Source organism: Oratosquilla oratoria, unplaced genomic scaffold (assembly GCF_046742065.1).
Source record: "Oratosquilla oratoria isolate Oo_2021 unplaced genomic scaffold, ASM4674206v1 SCAFFOLD47, whole genome shotgun sequence".
Taxonomy (NCBI): Eukaryota; Metazoa; Arthropoda; class Malacostraca; order Stomatopoda; family Squillidae; genus Oratosquilla; species Oratosquilla oratoria.
The window spans coordinates 152,501-165,000 of NW_027467711.1; positions in this window are offsets into that span (position 1 = coordinate 152,501).

Sequence of the window (12,500 nt, forward strand, 5' to 3'; positions counted from 1 at the left end):
TCAAAATAGTACACTTAAGAGCTAAACAATGTGTACACTTAACCAAGAAAAGGACACACACAAAAAAAGGGAAACATCACAAGAATACATAAATGAGAAACATCACAAGAATACATAAATGGGAAACATCACAAGAATACATAAATGGGAAACATCACAAAAATACATAAATGGGAAACATCACAAGAATACATAAATGGGAAACATCACAAGAATACATAAATGGGAAACATCACAAGAATACATAAATGGGAAACATCACAAGAATACATAACACTACACAATGAAAGTTTAGGTAATTACAGGACCCCTTGACCTAAGGTCATAACAATGAGGGGTAGATAAACAAGGCATAGTTCTTACTGTGGGCCCAGGAGGAGGCCGGGTAAAGGTAGGGATAGGCACTTGAGTCTTGTGTGTGAAATCTCGCTAAGTCCTGTAGAGGGGTCAAAAATCCTGAACTTGTTAGGGTGTAGGCGTTCAGTCACCAAGAGGGGGTCCTCAAATTTACAATTCAACTTCGACTGGCGATCAGGCATGCATTTGAAAACATGATCACCAACACCGATGGTTACAGGTTTTGCACGCGCATGTTGTTGTTTCAACATGTCGGCCTTTGAAATATCCAGTTTATCTCTCACAGAATTATAAATGGCATGCATCACATGACTCTGGATTATACTATAGTCATAGTACAGCGGATCATGGAAACCATTGTGCACTTCATAGTAAAAGCATGAAATTTGGTATATATATACTTTAGGACATGCTAATTAATATTAGAAAGGGAGACATTGCAAAAAATGCGAATTTCCAAGATGGCCGCCAAATCATTTATGGCTGCTGGGGAGTTGGTAAAATCACCACAATGTTACATTTATCGTGGCATAAGCCAAGGTGAACTAGCAGCAAATGCATGCAATTTGGTGCAGTGATATTATACAATGTGCCAATTAATATATATTATACTAAGATAAAGTTTTGTTTAAGTGTAGATCTTACATTTACTTCTGGTGTTAAACGCAGAATTTTGCACAGGTTGTAATGACGCATCCTATGCTTTTCTTTCAGGTACTAATGAGTTTTTTTCTTTTCAGGAACGTGGTGAAGGTGCTTCTGGCTGATGCTGTTCTGCTGTGAACTTTCTGTGAACTTTCTGTGAACTTTCTGCTGTGAACTTTCTGGATCGTTACAACAATGAATGAACCAGGTCAACCGTCAACTAGCAACGAGAGTAACAATCCAACTGATTGGAACTTGTGTACTCTCTGTCAAAACGATACATCTGAGCAATTACAAGGTCCTGCCAACAGCAAAGGGAAAGGTGGGGCTGGTTGGACAACACTTGCCAACAACCTGAATCGCCTGCAGAAATGCAATTCCCTTCCATTTTCCCTTGACCTTACCAGAATTGACCAAGGGAAGGGCATAGAGGCCCGTTTTAGAGACAACTGTGCAAAGTGGCATAAATCGTGTTTCCTTAAGTGTAACAACCAAGCCGTGGAAAGAGCTGAGAAGAAACGGAAGTCTGTTGGTGATGAAACAAGCTCTCGTAAGTTCACTAGAACAGACGTATCTGCCACTATTTCACGGGTGTGTTTCCTGTGTGACACTGTGAAAAAGGAAAAACTTCATAATGTCGAAACACAATCTGTTGATGAAAAGGTTAGAAAATGTGCACTTGACCTTCAGGATGAGAAACTGATTGCAAAGCTTGCTGGTGGTGATTTGATAGCTCAGGAAGCAAAGTATCACTTGTCATGTTTGGTCCAATTATATAGAAGGCAATTTCCGGATCAGCATGGTGAGTCCTCCTTTGTAATCATGATGGGTGGTCTCCACATTGAAATGGCATACTTGAAAGCAGTAGGTCAGTGGTTGCAAGGCAGTGGCTGGACAGACTCACTTGTTGACGCAGGACTTGTTGGATCAGGCACAGCAGATTCGTTTTTGAAAGCTGCACATGTCACTCGTACAAGAATAGCTCACGAAGTCACAGCATGTGCTCTGCAGATGTTGCTCACTCAGAGTTATCAGGGTTTAGAATGTAATCCTAGAGTTTTGTGAACTGAACAACACAAATCATCTGACCTGTGTCCTTGCATAGAATGGATCGTAGCAACGCCGTGGGACACGGTCAGTCGCTGTTGCCATCTGTTACGATCTTGAAAAAATAAAAAAAAATTCCATGTCAAGCTTATGGAGTACATATGTTTGGTAAAAGAAATGTGTTTTTCTTAATTATAAGTATAATTTCTCAGATATTTATCAGAAAGACATTAAAAATTCGTGTTCCACGAAAATATCTCGATTTTCGCATGACCGCCATCTTTGTTTGGCCGCCATCTTGAAAATTTGCTTTTTCAAATGCCTCCATTTCTAAATTTCATTCCTGTTGGATGAATAATCACCATGCAAAGTCTCTTGCTTTTACTCAAAAGTGCACAATTTGGCCATTTTGTGTGTCTCATCCGCACATCATATGGGAGCCGTTTCTCAACTCCAAAGATAACATAATGAGGCGTTTTGCCCGTGGAAACATTAATGGTGCTATTGATACAAGCACTAACATGGGGAAGCCAATCCTCCCAAGACTCATGAAAATTACTAGCAAGGTGACGTAGGATCTCAAAAATTTTCCTGTTCGTCCTCTCCACAAGACCATTGGACGCTGGATGATAAGCAGTCACGAATGTCTGTTTGATACCATAACGTTCACAAATACCTGCCAAAACCTCGTTCCTAAATTCAGTCCCATTACCACTAAGGAGCACCGAAGGAATGGTGTATGGACACAACACATGGGAAGCTAAAGCATGTGCTACAACTGGTGCAGATTTGTTACGTAAGGGAGCTAAGACCACAAAACGACTAAAGTGATCCACGCACACAAGGACATACACAGAGCCCTGCGTGCTACGAGGCAGTTACAAAAGGTCTATAGCCACAGTCTGAAAAGGGCGAGAAGGAGTAGGGTACTCTAAGATGGGAGCAGTGCTCGTAGAACCTTTGTTCTGGGCACAAGAACTACACCGGGCTACATGAGAGGTAATGTCTAGCCGCATTTTAGGCCAATAATACTTCTTCCGTGCCATAGCCAGAGTTTTGTCACGACCTGGGTGACCAGCCTGAGGGACATCATGAGTAAGGGACAAAACAACGGGAACTAGAGACTCAAGAATCACTAGCTGTGCCACATCTTGCTCAAACACTTCCACAGTACGAATGAGAACCGTGTCCTGCAGGGAAAATTGGGACAGAGGTACTGGTAAAGCTGGTAAGGTGGAATCATCACCAGACTCCAAAGCATAAATGACAGCAGACCAAACAGGGGCTTGACGCTGAGCTTTGGCCAGATCCTGCAAGGAAAAGTTATGAATCACGGTAACAGAAGCAACAGGGATATTCCGTGAAATTGCATCAGCAACGTGGTTCGCACGCCCGGGGATATGCTTAAGGGATGGATTGAATTCCTCGATCGTGAGGAACCATCTGGCTAGGCGGCCTGACAGATTCTTGCCCTTAAAAAGCTGAGTGACAGCAGTGTGGTCCGTGTAGACTGTAATAGAATATCCAAAAATGATATCACGGAAGTGCTTTAAAGCCCACACCACTGCCAGGGCCTCTAAATGAGTAACAGAGTAGCGGGACTCAGGCTTATTAAGAATGCGACTAGCATATACAATAACATGAGGTCTACGTCCATCTACTTGTTGCATGAGTACAGCTCCAATACCTGTACCAGAAGCATCTGTACAAATAGTAAAGGGGATACTATAATCAGGGAAAGCCAACACAGGTGCTTCAGTAAGAGCAAGCTTCAAGGAATCAAAACTTGTCTGATGGACATCACGCCACTGGAAGGAAGAGTCCTTCTTGAGAAGGCGAGTGAGAGGGGAAGTAATTGAAGCAAAGTCTTTAATGAATGCACGATAGTATCCTGCAAGTCCAAGGAAGGAACGTACATTTTCAACTGATTTTTGTATAGGGAAGTCCTTGACTGCCTTGATCTTTTCACCTGTGGTATGGATACCATGTTTGTCTACAACATGACCTAGGAACTGGATACTAGCCTTGAAAAAGGAACACTTGGGTAAGTTGAGTTTCAACCCAGCTTCAGCAAAACGTTGCAAGACCATAGACAACTTGGAAAAGTGGCTTTCCACATCTTTGGAAACTAGAATCAAATCATCCAGGTAAACAAAAAGTCCATTCCCAATTAAGCCATGAAAAATGGAGTTAACTAAACGCTGGCAAGTCAAAGGAGCATTCTGCAAACCCATGGGGCAACGAAGCCATTCATAGTGCCCACTGGGAGTCGAGAAGGCCGTGATTTTACGAGACTTCTCCTCCCGGGGTATCTGCCAAAAACCTGCTTTTAAATCTAAGGTGGTGAAAACCGTATTACCAGTGCCAATAGACTGAAGAACCTCGCTTAAAATAGGCAGAGGATAATGGTCTGGAAGAGTGACCTCATTGACTTTCCTGTAATCAACAACAGGACGAAAGGATCCATCTTTCTTAGGCACCAGGACAAAAGGCGAGTTCCACTCTGAGTGGGACTCCTGTACAACACCTTCACTCAATAAATCGTCAACCAAGGACTGGGCTATAAGCCAACGAGAGTGAGGTAGCCTGTCAGAGGGGACGTAAACAGGACGAGTGCCTGGCTGAAGATCAATTCTATGAACCACACGGTCCGTGACCCCTAACGGATCACCTGGTAAAGCCAAAGCCTGACGGTGGGTAACTAACAGGTCAAGGAGACGAGGCGTCTCTTCAGGAAAATCAATCTCGCCTACAAATGTGGCAAGCTCAGAAGCTAAGTGAGCAGGGTCACGTGTTGGAAGAGACTGTAGTACAGAAGCTGCTATAATAGGCGAGTCCTGGAAAGCAGCAACGTGTACTACCTCAAAGGAGCCTAAGTGACTGCCAGGAGCGAGAGGAATAGGAGCACCCGTGACATTGGTTACCATCGCTGTGGTAACATGATCCTCGCGAATAGTGGAGAGAATTCCTTCTAGGGCAAGCCGACGAATACGAAGAGAGAACGTCAGACCCTATCGGGGCACCTGAGACGCGCACCGGAACTCGAACTGAACTTGAAGGTTCAATAAGATGCTCTCCTACAACAACAGCAGCACAATGAGCAACAGGGGTAGAGCGCTTAGAAGTTGGGAAAGGCACATGTGCGGACTGATCAAGCACAGGAGAATCACAAACAGAAACTGGCTTATCCGATGCAGAGAAATCAAAATTGCAGAAAGTCACTACACGGCGACTAGGAGAAATATCTATGCGATGAGCTGTAAGAGCATCAATACCCAAGAGACAATCACACTGAAGGGCAATGCCAGAGACAACAACAAAAGTGACATTGAAGACTGTAGCATGCGAAGGAAACTGTAAGGGAAGACAAACAGATCCAAGAACAAGCAAGGGAGAACCTTGCACAGAATTCAGATTATTACAAAAGGGAGATAAAGGGAGATTATACAATTCCCGTAGAGCAAAATAAGCCTTTCTACTTAAGAGACTACATTCTGCACCAGTATCTACAGTGACAGAAAGAGGCGTATCCTTAGTAAGAAATTGAAAGGTAAGTAATTGAGAAGACTCAACAGCCACAAAGGGAATTATTTGAGACCGAACATTGCTGGTCAACTCTTTGGATTATGAAACACGCGCTGGTGAAAATGGGAATGACGAGGCTGCTGAGAAGTCTCATCCCTAAGTTTCAAAACCTTGAAACATTGATCAGTCGAGTGTTTACAATGACCATGGATATGGCAATAACTGAGTCTACCTGGAGGTTCTACTCTGGAAAGGTCATGCGACAGATTAGAAGAAACAGTAGGTACACTCCTGCGAACAGGGGACAGTCTTGACTTGTGTACCTGGCGCCTACGGCGGTAACAAAAGTCGCTCGAATGACCAGACCTGTTACAAAAGGTACATAACAGGGGAGGGGGGGGTAACTGTAGATTGAGGGGAACTATGAGTAGGAACTGTAGACTGATAGGGCTGAGGAGAACAAGGGACATGACCATGTTGATGAGCATTGCTAATACACAAGGAACTAGACGGTACTTCCCCTAGTTTACAGGAAAGCCTTGTCGCAAAACACAAAAGAGTCTCATCAGTCTTATACATGAGAGAAGATGCAACTCTTCTCTCAGAAGGCACCAAAAAAAGAATGTAGAAAACAAATTCTAAGATAAGACGAAATCTATCTAAAGTGATATTGCCATTATGTACCCAATCTGAATGTGAAAGTGACTCTAAAGCGTCAACAACAAGTATACTGCCCTGAGCTTGCGCACGTCTAAAATCAAGAGTGCCCAGTCGGGATATGAGAGTATCAGCCAGTTTGAAGCACCAATGGAACGAACCACCACCAGGGGTATCTGAAAAAAGTTTAAGGAAGTTAGACCTAAAGGTGTCATAATTATAGTCCAGAGATTCGGGATCTAAACACGACGCCGAAAGTAACTCCGATGCTAGAGAATTTGGCACAATCTGGGACCTCACAAAGGAGATCTTTTCAGGCCCCGTCGAAACATTTGAATGGACTATGGCGTCCTCACATTGGCGGATAAAATCAGCTGCCCTATAATGAGGATCTTGACCAGAGAATTGCATAACCGACGGATTTTGATGCAACAGTGTCAATGTATGCGCCATTGTCTCAGCTGAATTGTTTGACTTAGACTTACTCTTTGACTTAGACATGATAGGATATGACAACCTTAACCCACTGCGTAAGAGCATACGAAAACACCGACACCAAGCAAGAATTTATGCAAATACAAGACACTAACACAGAGCATGAAATAAGGTAAAAAAAAAAAAATAATAATAATAATAATAATAATAATATAGAGAATTCACATGGACATGGGACACGAACGTAAGATGATATAATTCACACAAACAGAAGCACTGAAACACAGAAACAATGCAATACACATAGCAAATAATGAAGAGAAAAATTATATGAAGACCGTAAGTAGCAAAATTTACGTAAAAATATATATATAATGCACTGATACGTAAATGTACACAAGACGTCACTAAGGGACTTACATTTCAAAAGGTAAACAAGGAGTGACGTCATACAAATGGCCGCCCAAGGCACGACCGGATAGGTTGAATTTATATATAGACCAATATATCCACAAAATCTCAAAAAAAGGACAATACAAGTATGCCGAAGGCAAAATGTATACAAAACTGGTAAGTAATAAGGTAGCCAATGGCCGCGGACACGGAGCAATACGACGGCAATACACAAGGACCGGCTGGGACGCCGACCGAGAATTCCTTGGACTCCAAGCACGAATCCGTCCTCATCCACGGAGCAATTTAAACTGAGACGACCGTCCCGCCAAAGCAAACAGCGATATCAGTCCAAAAGAAGGCCGGCCACGAAAATTCTCGGGGGAAACGTCGTAAAAAAAAAAACAAAAAAAAAACAATCACACAGCGGCATGCAATCATAATGGTCCTGAATCCTGTAGCCTGTGGAATGAAAATGGGAGAGAAAAAAAAAAAAAAAGAACGGACGCTAACATGCACACATGGGATCGGCGAAAGTCCAGCGCTATAATTTAGTTTGTGTAGATGTTCAATTGAAAAAATAAATCACTGAAAAGATTGTTTGTAGCTGCCACCATAATGTATCGGGTGGCTAAAGAATACTAGTTCACTTGTACCACGTTTAATATATTTGGTTATACACTGACAACAAATGCGTGCACGCGCTACAAGGCTGACTTCAATACTGACGCACCAAGCTCTAGCTTGCGCGGGAAAGACGTGCATCGCATTTGCGATATCTAATAATATTACAATTATATAATGTACACACACAATCACAATAAATAATAAAACAATATATAATGTACACACACAATCCCAATAAATAGTAAAACAATACAACATAAGATAATTTTATACTACACACCATGCCAACACAATGGGACAACTGCTCAAAATCTATATTATAATTGAATATTTTTTTAAATTTCATGAGAAATATAACTATCTAATTTGTATAAACCTTGATGGAGATTAACATTTATTCCCTTACTAGATTTGATCAAACTGCATTCAATTACTGCATTCAATCACGTGTGTGTGTGCGTGTGTGTGTGTGTGTGTGTGTGTGTGTGTGTGTGTGTGTGTGTGTGTGTGTGTGTGTGTGTGTGTGTGTGTGTGTGTGTGTGTGTGTGTGCGTGTGTGTGTGTGTGTGTGTGTGTGTGTGTGTGTGTGTGTGTGTGTGTGTGTGTGTGTGTGTGTGTGTGTGTGTGTGTGTGTGTGTGTGTGTGTGTGTGTATGTGTGTGTATGTATATCTATAAGAGAGAAATTCGCTAGTGACAGCGATATTAATTAGATAAATTTTAGGACTGATGGCTCAGCGTTAGGTCCGAGGTCTGCATGTGACTATCATAAAAATGATCTTATATATCTATATACATACATATATATATATATATATATATATATATATATATATATATACATACATATATAACGTAGAAACCACTGTTGGAGTAGAAAAGACTGGAAACGGGGAATCTATATACTTCGATTACAAACTGCAATCCTCCTACTGAAGAGGATTGCAGTTTGCAATCGAAATATATAGATTCCCCGTTTCCAGTCATTTCTACTCCAACAGTGGTTTCTACGTTATTGACAAATGTGTGATTACATTTTTCACCTGTAACATACATATATATATATATATATATATATATATATATATATATATATATATATGGAAGAAAGTATACGCTGGACTCGACGTTCGTCAATTTATTCCGACGTTTTGAACCATGTCCGGGGTTCGTCTTCAGGGTAATACAGTGGTAGCAATAGGAAACGTACATAAAGAGGTGATACCTGGTACACTGGGACAGGTCTTCCCAGTAACCGTTATATTCCAACACAGGTAGAACATATAAAAAACACAAATGAGAAACAAAAATATAAATAAAACTATAATACAAAATGTGCAATGCTACCTAAAAACATTCACAGAGTTTACTATAGAAAAAATAAAGAAAGACAGAGAAGGCTATAAGAACTCAACCCGCTGCCAATGGGGCGCACCACAATGCACCACCTGGAACAAATGTCCCGCGTAGCATGCATTGTCACAGAACAAAGAAACTGGAACAAGAAGAAGAACGTATAATCCATCAATAAAATAAACACGCAAAAAGGAGTTCACATTAAAATAAATAAGAAGACAAAATGCAGTGTGAAAAATGCCCCCCAAGATTGGGTGTAAAAGCTGCACGCTGTGACGTGCCACAACAATACGATAAACTACAACGCACCACGTGGAACAAAAGTCACGTGAAGCATGCACTGTCGCAGATCCCATAAATTGTAACCGCAAAGTGAAGCAAAACCGCCCCTCACCGTGAATAAATTACATAAATGAAATTACATAGATAAAAATTTACATAGATAAAAATGTAATAATACAAAACACACCAAGAAGCACATTACCGTCGTGTTAATACAAATAAAACAAATAAAACACAACATAAACAAACTATGACTCATGCTTCCTCTCCAGCCTATCCTTCGCTCACTTATAAATTGGGTTTAGAGTGATGCATCTGTTGACACTATTATCGTCACTTGACCAAGCTTCCAAGAATAATCTGGCGCTTTTTCCGCTACCTCCGTATTTCACCTCCACATTCTGCCAGTCCATCTCGTGTCCCGTATCCTCGCAGTGTCTTGAAATGGCCGAACTTATGTCCCTCCTACTGGCAGCCCTCTGGTGTTCTAACAGTCTAGTCGCTGTTTTTTTGCTAGTTTCCCCAACATAATGTGTCTCACAGTCCTTGCACCTGATGTCATAAACTACCCCTACTCGGTCCGCTTGGCTCAGTTTCCTTCATTTTGGTCAGGGCTCTATGTAGAGTGTTCCTCGGTTTGTGTGCTATTTCAACACCGTGTTTCCTTAACAGTATATATGTATGTATATATATATATATATATATATATATATATATTTATATATACATTATATATATGTATATATATATACATATATATATGTATAGAGATATACATATATATATATATGTATATATAAATATATATATGTATATATATACATATATATATATGTATATATATAAATATATATATATATATATATGTAAATATATATGTGTATATATATATATATGTAAATATATATATGCATATGTATAAACATATATATATTTATATATATACATATGTATATATATATATACATGTGTGTGTGTGTGTGTGTGTGTGTGTGTGTGTGTGTGTGTGTGTGTGTGTGTGTGTGTGTGTGTGTGTGTGTGTGTGTGTGTGTGTGTGTGTGTGTGTGTGTGTGTGTGATTCACCTTGGTCTTTGGATCACGTGTTGGACTCGTGATCGACAGCTATTTCCCTCTCGGAAGAGAGCTCAGAGCTCGTATAACCGATCTATGGGTAATGCTTTGACCTTACACGCACACACACACCCAACTCCCCGCCCACGAGAGTTTGAGTAACGACTCGAAGCGCACAGCTATCGAAATTATTTTCAGCCCTGGGCAGGATTCGAACCAGGACCGTCGTAGTGACAGTTTGGGACTCTACCACCCGCGCCAACGGGTCGTGTGTGTGTGTGTGTGTGTGTGTGTGTGTGTGTGTGTGTGTGTGTGTGTGTGTGTGTGTGTGTGTGTGTGTGTGTGTGTGTGTGTGTGTGTGTGTGTGTGTGTGTGTGTGTGTGTGTGTGTGTGTGTGTGTGTGTGTGTGTGTGTGTGTGTGTGTGTGTGTGTGTGTGTGTGTGTGTGTGTGTATGTGTGTGTGTACATACACAAAGACGCATGTATTCATCACTGCTAAACATTTTTAGTCTGGTATCGACGATTTGATTAATTTTGGATCAATCCTTTGCCACTAAGACGTTAAAACGAACCAACCTATATTTTTTTCCGTAGAGCTTTGTGTTATCTGGATGCGGACAGATTATGAGAAAGTTCAAGTAGCTTAATAAAATTGCTTGGCAATCCTAATGACTTAAAGAAAACTTTGCTATAGCCAACAATAAGCCACAACGGCATTCTGAATTACTTCTCTCGGTTGAATATAGGATTATGGGATATAAACAATGTTTATTCAAGTAGGAAACTCGCTGGCTGAGCGGGTTAAGGCGTCGTTACTTGCGGCGAAGGTAGAGGGTATGGCGGCTCGAGTCCTGCCACCGGCGAAGTTGAACTAAGGGCATGGTTTATTAAACTCCACGCAACAAATTCTTCTGTAAGGGGTACTGTCCTAGCCTTCCGATGGAAGGAGTTTGTGACGTTAAACTATATCATCAGATTTATTTGGTAACCAGTCGGCGCAGCCGGAAGCATGCTGGTCTCGTATGTTCCTATTCGTGGGTTCGAATTCCATGCCCTCCTTCAATTCCTGGCATTGACTATTGGTTACCTGCCCCAGTGGTCCCTAAAGCGCATGTACATTGGGCAAAGGTGAACGGCTCCGGCAGCAGCTGCTCAGCGACTCCTGGGGGGGTTCTGTCTACAAAATAGAGAAAATGTGACCAGTCAAAACCTGCATTCTTTTCCTTATTCTAGTCCAGGTCACCACCACATGTCCTACAGTAATTGCAAAGTATATAAAATCATCATGGGATCACTTGCCACAAGCTGACTTTATCAATTTTTCAAAATGGTGGTGACAGCTATTTTGAAAGACGAAAGAAGGATGTCCGACGGATTTTTGGAATACGAAGAATGACCAACACCTCGAACACCATCATTCAGGGCTTCGGCAAAGCCCTTCGAGTGGCTTCGAAGATTGTCCGTGAAGCCTTCCGAATTCTCTGCAGCTGTGGGGCTTCAGAAAAACCCGAAGAGGATAAGAACATTCCTCTGGACTTCGAGGATCTTTGTCCAGTTGACGGGCAACGGGAAATTAAAGGAGATTATGAGGAACTCCTGAAACCCGAAGACAAGGAAAACCTGCCAGAAGAATCGAAGACTCCCCAGGAGAACGAGAGGACTTCGACTACCAACGAAGACACTTCTGATGATTCTTCAATGAATACTCAGAAAGCCATGGTACCAGAGGAAGCTCTCCCTTCTGAGGAATGCCAAGAGGATGTCTTAGCTTTGTTGGTTGAGGATGACAACAAGCAAGGTAAAACGAACGGTTATGGGACAAAATGCCACATCTGAAGAAGACACTACGACGCTCTCAGAAGCTATTGTGGATCAAAAAGACCCAAAAACAGAGGAAGAAATCGTGCTCTCCACTTCTGGGTCTGTTCAAAAAGTGTCCCTCCCGGAAGAATCGAAGATTCCTCAGGAGAACGAGAGGACTTCGACCACCAACGAAGACGCTCCTGATGGTTCTTCGATGAATTCTCAGAAAGCCATGGTACCAAAGGACGCTCTCCCTTCTGAGGAGTTCCAATAGGATGTCTTAGATTTGTTGGTTGAGGATGACA